At 46.7% G+C, this 13867-nt stretch overlaps 1 long non-coding RNA gene across 1 annotated transcript; it reads left to right on the plus strand.

The window, feature by feature from the left end:
* The first annotated feature begins 660 nt into the window (after positions 1-660).
* LOC121867143 lies at positions 661-7628 on the plus strand. The gene is made up of 3 exons (XR_006089090.1): positions 661-830; positions 1068-1274; positions 7550-7628. It is a non-coding gene; the product is annotated as an uncharacterized LOC121867143 (long non-coding RNA).
* Positions 7629-13867: the final 6239 nt, after the last annotated feature.

The raw sequence follows: 13867 nt of genomic DNA on the forward strand, positions 1-13867 counted from the left end.
CCTGAATCCGGCCCTGTGACCATCTTATATTTTTATTCAATGGTCACAATATTTGCATATTAAACATGTACCAGGAACAAGTACGATTATTAATACATGTATCGACGAGATGAGTTACAGAGTGGCAACGCTCCTGGTGAGGTTATTCCACAGTGCATTAGCAGCTGTTATCCAATCAAACGCTGCCTAAAGCCAAGAATGCTGGTAATATCATCACAAAAATGTCAGTGCTAGAGTAGCTTCATTGTAATAAGAGTTGTTCAGGTACAGAGTATAAACATCCAACAGTTGCTAAAAATATCTGAAAAAAAAAACAGACTGCCCGCCCGACCAATGAGTAAGCTGACGAGTGGCGAGTAAATTTATTGTCCAACACGCGTTTAAATCTTTAATTATTATTCCTATTTAGTTCATGTTCTCAGTATTTGTGTATTATACAGTGTACATATTGTTGATAAAAATACAAACATTAATGAATAAGAAATAATCAATTCAGTTTTGCTCGCCGTTGTCCAGCGTCTTTAAACCATTGTTTATACATGATCCCTTCAACTGAGGACTGTAGGTCTTGAGCTGGCGGCCTCGTCCGATGTGTAATGACTGTATCATCTTGTAGAACTTCAGCATAAATTTCAGTGTGTTGTCTTTGTTCCAGGGATGGACAGAGGCCAAGCAGAAGATGAGGTAGAAGACTTCAGCGAAGCCGAACAATGGCACACAAGTCCAGAACACCTTCCTCCACTGTGTCAGTGTTTGCTGCCGAGACACAAATGGGATGTCCTCTGACTAACATATAGTTTCCTGCCACTCACAGAGAAACAAATCTTACTGTAAGTAACTACAGATTTACAACACAGAATGGTAAGAACTGTTAACAGAAATAATTGCGACAAATATGGACAAATCTCTCTCCATGTTGACAAATTTTACGTGGCATGAACGTGGGGTCCATAGGCATGACTGCCCGTCTATCATTACTATATATTTCACATAATGTTATTTATTGACACTTTTTTAATATATCATGGATGAACTGGGTGTAGCCACTAGTACAATTAATCCTCTAGGGTCGTAACTCCATCTAGCGCGAAGCCCTGGGTTACACTTCCCCCACTTAAGCCTACCCTCCTTCAGTGCGGCTCTGCCAAGTCATATAAAAAGCGAAGGGGGTAGCACAGTCACCCCCCTGCTCGTGGGTCGCGCAGCAAGAGCAGTCCTCATAGTGCAGGCAGCTCTCGTGGGCTGTTCACGTACAGCCAGGACACACCAGTAAGGTTAGTTCTGTGAGTCCAAAGTATACTAGTCTCAATAATTATTATGGAAGAGATTTAATGTTTTATTTAAATACACACACACACACACACACACACACACATATATATATATATATATATATATATATATATTGATTTAATTCTTAATCAAACTAGCTTCAACAAGAAGTCTTTCCGTGACACGCTAGTTTGATTAAGAATCAAAATCAATAAACCTTAGTGATGGTCAGTTCAAAACTGATAATATGTTGTAAATTATTGTCAGTGCTGTTAAAAATGCTTTGAAAACCTTTTGATCTATGTGTATGATAGTATTTTGTGATCCTTTTTCTGACCTGACTTGTGTAGTCACGTCACCACCCTTCTTAAGCTCTCTACGTGTGTTGGTGTGGGAATTAGTGGATGTCATCATTTTGACCTGACCTCGTTTTAGGTCACCCTGTATATTTAAGCCTCTCTCTCTGTCCATGTAATCCAGTTGCTCTTGAAGATGTCTTGAATAAAGACGAAAGCTAAGGTACTCCGTTGTTTCCATTTTCCCTGTGTAATTTTATCAAGATTTATCTTATCCACGTTTTCATTGTGGATTTACTATATATATATATATATATATGCTGATTAAACTCACGAAGTCTCCCACTGTGTAATACATCTTCAGGTGAGTATAACTAGAGAGAGTAATACAAACTGTGTATATATATATGAGACCACATGGGTCAGGTATTGGGTAATGACCTTACTAATCTTTAAATAACAACAACGGTTGGTGGTCAGGTCAGATGGCTGTAGAGGTGGACTCCTGTCATCGGGGTCCCCAAGAGCTTACAGTGGCTCTATGACCATCTGTCGCGCCTTCTTTCGTCGTCTCGCCTTTCCTCGACTTGCCTTCTGAGAACACGGACGACCTGTTTCTTCTGTTACTGCTCTCCACTTCAGACTCAACACTTCGCCTCCGCCGAGGTCCCACAGCCGTGATAGTCACCACACAAATGGACGAGACGGTACACCTGCTCACCAGGTGGGCTTTCCTGCTCCCCAGGGGGTGATGCTAGTTCACCATCATCACCCCAGAAACTCGTCGTACCAAGGTAAGGTTCGCCACGTACCCTAGATCCCTATCGACGATCTTCGCCCTCTTCTCATAACCACTGGACATGGAGCGCCGCATCAACCGGTCTCAAAACGTCCATCCACGAACTCATCGGCTGGTGGGCCCCTCCGAAGGTGAATGAATCAATTCACCGTCCTTCGACCGATTTATCGGAACCCCGAAAATCTGTGGTCGTTGCATCGTGGAAACACCGCACCTGGGAGTGCACGAGGATGGTCGCCTGCGGTTTCTGTGCAGGTCCTCACGACACAGTGGAATGCAAAAATCAGATATTCTATCAATGCAGTCACCACGCTAATTGCCCACAGTGTCCTCAAGTCTTGATTTCAACCAAACCACTCATTTACCATCTGCCTCTTCCATCCTCACCAAGGATTTCCCATTGATCTCCTCTACCATCCTGTCACCCCTACCACCCATCCTTTCTCCCTCCCTCTCTCTCCCTACTGTTCTTGGAACACATGCCACACAGTCACCACCACCTCCTGCCCACCCGACCTCACCGTCCCTCTTCCGCGTCGCTACCACCACCACATGCCCAGTCGGCCCCGGCAACTCCTGCTGCCACCTCCAGCGCTCCTGTACAGGCACAACAACTCCATTCTCTGACTCCAACAGGTGGGGGCGCACTTTGTGCCCCATTTAATCTGCCTCTCCTGAGATGGAGGATCCATCCCTGCCTCCTGTTCTCCTCCATTTTTCACAGAATCAGGTCTCTGCCTGTCTAGCCCCAATTGACCTTATCTTCAATAATGGAGGCTGTTCTCCTCTTCTTACAATGGAAACATCCAGTGACTTAGACCTTCGCCGGATGGACTTCATTCCAGTCAAAGTTCAAGATGCCTGTGAAACCCATCACGACGATGTTACTCCACCTGGCACGGATTACATTCTGCCTCGGTACTGTGGGCAGGCTCGTGGCCTCTCACCCTTGTGCGTAACACCATTCCATCTGTTCGTCTCCTTCACCTTTGAATTCCCACATATGGACCCCTGTCTGAATTATTTCTGTCTCATTCTCAGTGACTGACCCTTCGTAGTAAATGGTCATTTTGATGATTCTAACTCAGTTCATTAACTCATGGGGGTTCCCACTATTGTTCTGGCGACTTTAATGCCCACCATCCCAATTTCCATCTGGATCATCCCACGCCATGTAAATCATCGGACTATGACTACAGTTTCGTCGTGATGATGTCATTTTGTCCTGACGATCCTACTCGCCTTCCCCCATAGTTTTGATGTTGGCTTACTATTGTTCAACATACCTCCTTTTCATCCTACCGTCTGCACCGAACCTGCTCTGTATAGTGACCATCTTGCTGTTACTACCCATCTCAGGCTCTCCTTCTGCCTTTGAGCTGATCAGCTCCCCATCGATCCCCCCGCTTCGTCTCACACTGACGCTGTTCTTCCTTTACCCAATACCTTCTACCTGGTGATTCTCACGTTGTCCCCCTGTCTCTTTGACTTCATTATTGATTTTGTTGGATGCTGTATGACTCTGTCACGCCACCCTCCACGCCTCCCCACCCCAAAAAGTGCCGCCAACCACGGTATCGCATCCCCGCCACAGACATTCTGCAACCCATGAGCCTCACCACATGAGGCCGGGCTCCTGGAGGACCGGGAAGATCAAAAATTGGTGCTCCTTGGCACCAGGATGTCGTTGATCGTGATGAATTTGAATATCCTTCACGGGCCTCACGTTCCAGTCGTCACCCCCTTATGTATGGAATCGGATTATCGCTATACGGGGGTACTCTCGACGGAGGCCTCCTCCCCCACCCTGACCCCGCCTCCCTGCCTGCTCTTAATGGAGGATCAGCATTGTTTCCTCCCTGAGGCATCGTGATCCAGCACGGTAGTGCAGGCTCGCATCGATGCCTGAGCCTGTTGTCCGTGCAGCTCTTACCTCCCCTGCCCCAACCGATCCCATCACACAAAGTTCGAGCTTGACAGTGCTCGTCGCTCAAGAAAAGACACACCTCCTGGGGATGATCAGATAACCTACCCGTCCTCAACGCCTGGTACTAATATTCCTAACGGCCCCTTGCTTGCTCTCTACAATATGCTTGGCAACATGGGGGTTCTCCCCTGTCCAACTGGAAAAATGACACTATTATCCCCATCCCTAAGCCGGGAGATCCTGGGAAATATCGAATCATTAGTCTTACTCTCCTGTGTTTGCAAGATGATGGAGAGGATACTCCATCGTCGCTCTCTTTCACACCATAGGCGGCCTGCCACTCCTCAATGGTTTCTACAACATCACAGCACAGCACACTCCATTGCTCTTTTTATTGCGGTAATCAGACTGCTCCGCATCTCCGTCTTCTCCTTTGATATCAAGGGAGTTTTCGATACGGCTCAGCCTGCCCTCATTTTAGCTGAACTTAAAAGTGGTTAGGGGTTAAAGGAGACTTCAATGGATCGCCTCTACCTCACTTTCTGTACGTCAGGCCTGGGTTCAGTGCTGACAGCCTTACATTCTGTTCAAGAAAATGAACCTCGGCACCTCAAGGTGGAGTCCCTGAGTCCCACCTTCTTTAACACTCTTCATGCACTCCATTGCATCTCTCTCTGCATGACAGAAGTTGTCCACTCAGGATATGCTGGATTGACAGTTCTCCAAGCCCCTGACTACCTCAGCATGCAGGAAGCCCTGATCTGGTCTCCAAGAGTGTGACTCCACGCGGGTTTCTTCAACTGCGAAAACAAAAGCCATGTGGGCACGGTCGTGGTTGTACCTCCACCCTTTCTTATCAGGAACGCCTTGACTGGGTTAATGAGACAAAATGGCATGTGTATAACTCGCACACGTTGTCAGATCCTGAAGTCTGCTATCTTCGAGACATATGCTGGCGTCTTGCCCTCTCTACCATGTGCAGGGGTTCTTTGGTGCTAACAATTCCTGTACTTCTCACCATGTACAAGTCCTTTGTCCGTTCCCAGTCGACTTACGCCGCCCTGCCCCCTCGTCAACATTAGTCGGACTGCTGTCAACCGTCTCAGTTATCCAGGAGGAGTTACTCGCATCATCCTTAGCTCCTCAGTGGACACGCCTACTTTCTATACCGAACTTGATCTTTCCCCTTTACAGGATCGTAGTCGAGGAGTTTTACCTAAACCGCTGTTTCCATTCTACGGATCTCGGGCAACTATGTCCAAGCCAGCTTGACTCCTGTCCGGAGGCCGACCTCCATCTAGAAGACAGTGGCGAGGGTCACGATCCGAGCCCTTTCAGGATCACGACCTCCTGCCTGATATTGTTGCCACCCCCTGCTGCTGGTTCAGTTCCTTCTCCCTGGCTGGATTTTCAACCTGAAGTATCGCCCTCGGTGGACTGCCAGTTCTAAAATCCCAGGTGAACCCTGTTATTCTCTCTCTGCAACACCACCTCTCCAGGATCGCCCACTGGTCCACAGGTAGGGCTATCGTCCTTCACCTCGATGGTTCTGTTAACCCCTGCTACAGGTAGGGCTGGGCTGGTGTCTATGATCTCTCCCGTCCTGATGCCCTGAGCCTATCAAACTGTCTCTCAGAGTTTCAGACGGGCATCTCACCAGCTGAACTATTCTCCTGCTGCCCTTCTCGCTGAGGAAGAAAGGAGATGGTTTCCCTTGCTTCGAGACGGATCGCATTTGGATCAGGGAAAATAAGACCTCATCCTCCGAATACGAGGGTTAACATCCACACTTCAGGATGCAGAGGTGCTGCCCTGTGGTATTCCTTATTACCCAGTCATGTCGGTATCTTGGGGAATGAGATACCTTTAAGTAAGACTACGCGTCATACACACCTGACTATTGTTCTCGAACACTTTTGGCGCTTAGGACCCACCTGCTGCAAACAGAGAGAAGCTCAGAAGCAGCCATTATCCCCTGACTCCTCTTTGCCCACCTGGTATCACGATGTCCTCTGTAAACTTCCTGACCTCTCTCGTACGTCTATGGAAAGGGTCGCAAGAAAGAGGACGTGATTGCTGCCCGTATCATCATTGGGAATGACTTTGCTTGGGAGATTGTATCCACATCCCCTGAGCAACGCTCTTGTGCATTATGCAGAAGACCCGGAGCAGCACCTTATCCAATACTTCCTAAGATGTCCCTACTACTAATAAACGCCTGTGACGCTCAAGGACCACCACTCCACGACCCCTGACGGAGACACGATGATCCTCCCCATACTGGCCAGATATTTTGTAAATAACATTGATTAGTGTTAGCGAATATCCTTCTCCTTCCTGCATATTTTAGTAAGCCCTTTATAATATTTATTCTGTGATACTTGTCACACTTGCCAGATGTTTATGTCATTGTATAGGTACCTAGTGATGCTGACTAGGATCCTGCTTTTCCTTCTAACAAGGAATAAACAATTGAAATTGAAATTGAACAATATATGTATGTTTTATCAATAGTAAGAGAAACAGTTGAGACCCTGCAATATTGTGTAAATGAGGCAGAAAGTCAGGTCAGCAACCTAGGACTTGGTCAATTTTTCTACTACTTACTACCTTTGACATATTTAATGGACAACAAAACAAACAAAAGAGACGGAAAGTTAATTGTTTTTAGTAGATGATATAAGGTTTCCTGAGAATGGCTGTTATAACTTGTGTTTACAAATAAGTGAGACAACAAAACAGGAGTTGGCAGTGGTAGTTCACTTACAGTAGCGACAATATCATCCCGAAATGTATATAAATCACTGTGTTGTTGGGGAGGGGGGAGGAGGGGAGGGGATCTCTCGTACTCTGCCAAAATAAGCGTTAGGAGGAGGTAGTCAAGGATAATGCCTGTTTGTTAATCTCCACATGATCAAAATTCCTTATTTCATACGATAAAAATATTCAACTCTTGAAATATATTATAGCATAGGTATATAACTTCAATGTTTTTTCTTGTAGTGTTATTTAAGCAACCTCTATTTAACGGACTATATGGAGAGGAAAGTCCGTTATATCGAGGTCATAGATGTGAAACCCTATAACGGATTCTCTGACGATGACAGTCCGTTATATCGAGGTATTAGATGTGAAACCACCGTGTAAGGGATTATACTGAGAAAAGTCCGTTATATGTAGGTTTCACTATAAACTTCTGAAATAAATATTCCAATAAGGACATTTGGTGATACTAATGACGTCATTCTCCTCCAGGGGCGTGAGGGACATACAACAATGGAAAGACTTAATGAGTGTATGGTAGCCACAACGGGTGAGTATTATTAAGGCGTTAAAACAAATTCACCGTAGAATCTCTTTCATCGCTGAGTCTTGTCCTCCCCACCGCTATGTCTTGTCTCCCCACCACTGTCTTGTCTCCCCACCACTGTCTTGTCTCCCACCGCTATGTCTTGTCTCCCCACCACTATGTCTTGTCTCCCCACCGCTATGTCTTGTCTCCCCACCGCTATGTCTTGTCTCCCCACCGCTATGTCTTGTCTCCCCACCACTGTCTTGTCTCCCACCGCTATGTTCTTGCTCCCACCGCTATGTCTTGTCCCCCACCGCTATGTCTTGTCTCCCCACCACTGTCTTGTCTCCCCACCGCTGCCTTGTCTCCCCACCACTGTCTTGTCTCCCACCGCTGTCTTGTCTCCCCCACCGCTGTCTTGCCCCCTCATCACTGTCTTGTCTCCCCATCAATGTCTTATCTCCCCACTGCTGTCTTGCCCCCCAACACTGTCTTGTCTCCCATCACTTTCATTCCTCAACGCTGTCTTGCCCCCCCATCACTGTCTTGTCTGCTCATCACTGTCTTGTCTCCCCACTGCTGTCTTGCCCCCTCATCACTGTCTTGTCTCCCCATCCTTTCTTATCTCCCCCAACGCTGTCTTGCCCTCATCACTGTCTTGTCTCCCCATCACTTTCTTATCTCAACGCTGTCTTGCCTCTCATCACTGTCTTGTCTCCCCACCGCTGTCTCATCTCCTCATCACTTTCTTATCTCCCCAACGCTGTCTTGCCTCCTCATCACTGTCCTTATCTCCCCACCGCTGTCTCTCCTCCCATCACTGTCTTATCTCCCCATATCTTTCTCGTCTCCCCACCGTGTCTTGTCTTCCCATCACTGTTCTTTCTCCCCACCGCTGTCTTCGTCTCCCCATCACTGTCTTATCTCCCCATCACTGTCTTGTGTCCCCATCACCGTCTTATTCTCATCACTGTCTTGTGTCCCCATCACTGTCTTATCTCCCCATCACTGTCTTATTTCCCCACCGGTGTTTTGCTCCCCTCATCACTCTTATCTCCCCATATCTTTCTCGTCCCCCACCGTGTCTGTCTTCCCATCACTGTCTTATCTCCCCATCGCTGTCTTATCTCCCCATCACTGTCTCTTTCCCACCGTGTTTTGTCTCCCCATCACTGTCTTATCTCCCCATCACTGTCTTATCTCCCATCATGTCTTATTCCCAAACCGCTGTCTTGCCTCCCCATCACTATCTTATCTCCCACCACTGTCTTGTCTCCCATCACTGTCTATCTCCCCATCACTGTCTTGTCTCTCATCACTGTTCTTATCTCCCATCACTGTCTTATCTCCCCATCACTGTCTGTCTCCCCACCGCTGTCTGATCTCCCCACCGCTGTCTTGTCTCCTCGTCACTGTCTTATCTCCCCACCGCTGCCTTATCTCCTCATCACTGTCTTATCTCCCGCCGCTGTTTTGTCTCCCCATCACTGTCTTGTCTTATCTCCCGATCACTGTATCTCCCCATCACCTCCTCTCCCCACCACTGTCCACCCATCACTGTCTTATCTCCCCATCACTGTCTTGTCTCCCCTTCACTGTCTTATCTCCCATCACTGTCTATCTCCCCATCACTGTCTTGTCTCTCCATAACTGTCTTATCTCCCACCGCTGTTTTGCCTCCTCATCACTGTCTTATCTCCCCCACCGCTGTATTATTCTGCCCATCATTGTCTCGTCTCCCCACCGTGTCTTGTCTCCACCGCTGTCTTGTCTCCTCATCACTGTCTTGTCTCCCCACCGCTGCCATGCCTCATCACTGTCTTGTCTCTCATCACTGTCTTATCTCCCCACCGCTGTTTTGCTTCCTCATCACTGTCTTATCTCCCCATCACTGTCTCGTCTCCTGACCGTGTCTTGTCCCCATCACTGTCTTATCTCCCCCACCGCTGTTTTGCCTCCAGATCACTGTCTTATCTCCCCATCACTGTCTTATCTCCCCACTGCTGTCTTATCTCCCCATCACTGTATCGTCTCCCCATCACTGTCTTGTCTTCCCACCGCTGTCTTGTCTCCCCATCACTGTCCTCCCCACCGCTGTTTTGCCTCCAGATCACTGTCTTATCTCCCATCACTGTCTTATCTCCCACCGCTGTCTTATCTCCCCATCACTGTATCGTCTCCCCATCAGTTCTGTCTTCCCACCGCTGTCTTGTCTCCCCATCACTGTCTTATCTCCCCATCTCTGTCTTGCCTCCCTCATCACTGTCTTATCTCCCCATCATCGGTCTTATCTCCCCACTGCTGTCTTGTCTCTCCATCACTGTTTCATCTCCCCACCGCTGTCTTGTCTCCCATCACTGTCTTATCTCCCCCACTGTCTTGCCTCCCCATCACTCTCTTATCTCCCCATCACTGTCTTATCTCCACATCACTGTCTTGTCTCCCTGCTGTCATATCTCCTCATCACTGTTTTATCTCCCCACCGCTGTCTTGTCTCCCCATCACTGTCTTATCTCCCCACCGCTGTCTTGCCTCCCCATCACTCTCTTATCTCCCCATCACTGTCTTATCTCCACATCACTGTCTTGTCTCCCCACTGCTGTCATATCTCCTCATCACTGTTTTATCTCCCCACCGCTGTCTTGTCTCCCCATCACTGTCCTATCTCCCCACCACTGTCTTATCTCCTCATCACTGTCTTATCTCCCACTGCTGTCTTGCTCTCCCCATCACTGTCTTATCTCCCATCACTGTCTTATCTCCCATCACTGTCTCTTCTCCCCACCGCTGTCTTGTCTCCCATCACTGTCTTATCCCACTGCTCAGTTCCCCACCGCTGCCTTGCCTCCTCATCACTGTCTTGTCTCCTCATCACTGTCTTGCCTCCCCATCACTGTCTTATCTCCCTATCACTGTCTCTTTCTCCCCAACGCTGTCTTGTCTCCTCATCACTGTCTTATCTCCCCACCGCTGTCTTGCCTCCCATCACTGTCTTATCTCCCCTATCACTGTCTTTCTCCCCACCGTCTTGTCTCCTCATCACTGTCTTATCTCCTCATCACTGTTTTATCTCCCACCGCTCTTGTCTCCCCATCACTGTCTTATCTCCCCATCACTGTCTTGTCTCCTCATCGCTGCCTTATCTCCACCGCTGTCTTGCTCCCATCACTGTCTTATCTCCCCATCACTGTCTTATCTCCCCATCACTGTCTTATCTCCCCATCACTGTCTTATCTCCCCATCACTTTATCTCCCCATCACTCTCTTATCTCCCCCACTTTTTTGCATCCTCATCACTGTCTTATCTCCCCACTGCTGTCATCTCCCCATCACTGTCTCGTCTCCCCACCTTGTCTTGTCTTCCCCACCACTGTCTTATCTCCCCATCACTGTCTCGTCTCCCCACCGTGTCTTGTCTTCCCACCGCTGTCTTATCTCCTCATCACTGTTTTATCTCCCCACCGCTTCTCTTGTCTCCCCATCACTGTTTTATCTCCCCATCACTGTCTTGTCTCCCCACTGCTCCTTTGCCTCCTCATCACTGTCTTGTCTCCTCATCACGGTCTTATCTCCCCACCGCTGTCTTGCCTCCCCATCAGTCTTATCTCCTCATCACTGTCTTATCTCCCCATCACTGTCTTATCTCCCCATCACAGTCTTGTCTCCACATCACTGTCTTATCTCCCCACCGTTGTTTTGCATCCTCATCACTATCTTATCTCCCCATCACTGTCTTATCTCCCCATCACTGTCTCGTCTCCCAACCGTGCCTTGTCTTCCTATCACTGTCTTATCTCCCACCGCTGTCTTATATCCCCATCACTGTCTCTCTCCCCATCGTGTTTTTTCTCCCCATCACTGTCTTATCTCCCCATCACTGTCTTATCTCCCCATCACTGTCTTGTCTCCCCATCACTGTCTTATCTCCCCACCACTGTTTTGCATCCTCATCACTGTCTTATCTCCCCACGGCTGTCTTATCTCCCCATCACTGTCTCGTCTCCCCACCTTGTTTTGTCTTCCCATAGCTGTCTTATCTCCCCAACACTGTCTCTGCTCTCCCCACCTTGTCTTGTCTTCCCACCGCTGTCTTATCTCCCCAACACTGTCTCGTCTCCCCACCTTGTTTTGTCTTCCCACAGCTGTCTTATCTCCCAACACTGTGTCTCTCGTCTCCCACCTTGTCTTGTCTTCCCACCGCTGTCTTATCTCCCCATGAAAACGGACTACTAAACCCTAGACAACACGGATTCACTGAAAGAAAGGGAACACATACTGCACTAGCCATAATCACGGAAACGTTAGCCAACAAGAAAGCAGAAAGAAATCAAGTCAACATTGTATTAAGAGACGTTAAGAAGCCGTTCGATAAAGTATGGCACCTTGGATTAAAATTTAAGCTGCTTCAAATAAATCTTCCAGATCCACTAGAAAAAAATCGTCTGTGACTTCCTAGAGACCTAGACGATCGCACGGCACAAATACAAATCGGCAGCTATATAGGACCACCCATAGAACTGAAAAAAGGAGTACCCCAAGGTAGTGTCCTTTCACCCACGCTGTACAATATCTATACAGCAGACCTACCAAAACCAGCTCCCTACAGTGAATAAATAAGTTTTGCAGACGATATCACACAAATCATCACATATCCTGGCAAATCAACAGCAATAATGGCACAGTTTACTGCGAACGTAATAGAGAAAATCAACTAATACGAAAAAAATGGAAGATACAAACCAACACCAACAAGTTCAAAATAATACCAATCGCTAAAAGGAAAAAGACTCCATTATAGTAGACAATAAAGTAATTCCATATGTCATGGAAGGCACTGTCACGTGCCTGTGGCGCTCGGGAACTCGCATAGCGTGAGGCATATGTTCACGCCTACATTTCATACAAGCTATTAATAAATTGTTAATTGTACTTATTATATTATTATTGTTCTTAGTTACTTAGGTTAATTGTATATTTATGTATGTCATTAATATGCATCATTGTCTTACTCTGTTAAGTCAACTCAATAGTAGTATTAATTAATTATATAAAATATCTAGCAAATGTTCTAGATCACGTGATATGAGACGCGCTCCTCGGCGGCATGCCCACGCCTCCCCAGTAGCGAAAAACCGTGGCATAGGGTAGACGTGTCCATTCGTTCTCTAGCCTTGACCCTTGTCTAGTGCCTTGTCCAGTCCTCTGCAATGCCCTAGGGGTATCAGGTATTAGTGACACGTTTAGTTAGGCCTAGGAAGGGATCCTGGTGGTAAGGAATCTCCTGTTTGGTAGGAAATAATCATTTTGTAGTGATTGTTGTATATATATATATATTTCGTATGTCTGTGTAATATAGTAATGTTAAGTAATATTTGTTTGGTCTAACTCCTTAACGGTGTATTTTCGCCCTTCCGGCATCACTCTTATTTTATTTTACAATTACTTATTCCCTTAAATTCTTGTTTGCTAGTCATTACTCCCTTTAGAACATAAATTGAATTAATTAATTATCTTCCCTTTTGTGATTCACTTATTTCAACTGTTCTTACTTATTCAAGTACATTTAGTTGAGTAGGTTTTTGGTGAGGATAATTATTGCCGTGTTCCCTATTTGTTCCTTTATTTGTTAATAACTTGGGGTAGGATTCACTCCCCAAGTATAAAGGGTAGTGGGATCGCGACAGGCACCGTCCTAGGGCTGCAGATAACAACAAAAGGCTACAAAACATTCATTACCGAAAAACTAGCAAAAATCAGAAACGTAGTAATTAAATTAAAACGCTTCAGAAACCTGTCAGCAAAAAAACAAGTAAAAGTTATATAGAGCCTATGTCCAATCCCTACTTGTATATCCACCAATTCCCCTACATGCAATAAAACAAAAAACATAAAGAAACTGCAGACAATTCAAAACTTAGCCCAAGGGATGTTTATAACGTCAGATATCCTGACATAGTCACCAACTGTCAACTACAATACGAGCGTAAATAGAACCCCTAAAAGTTTACCTACACCAACACTCAAAAAGAATATGGACAAGGTTAGAATATATAGAGACAGGACCAATCACAGAATGGATGGAAGAGATAGAAGAAGGAAGAAGAGAACACTCGTGGTTCCTCCACAGTAAAAGAAGAGCTCTCGAACCCACACCAACAGTAAAACGCCTTTGGGTTTGACTTTACCTCGCTTGTAACCAGCCTCTGGAACTCCTTTTCAGTCCTTCTACACTCTATCTTTGCTTGGTTTCTGGCTCTTGCATACATCCTCCTGTCCTGCTT

This window comes from Homarus americanus, unplaced genomic scaffold (assembly GCF_018991925.1).
Source record: "Homarus americanus isolate GMGI-L3 unplaced genomic scaffold, GMGI_Hamer_2.0 scaffold6317, whole genome shotgun sequence".
NCBI lineage: Eukaryota > Metazoa > Arthropoda > Malacostraca > Decapoda > Nephropidae > Homarus > Homarus americanus.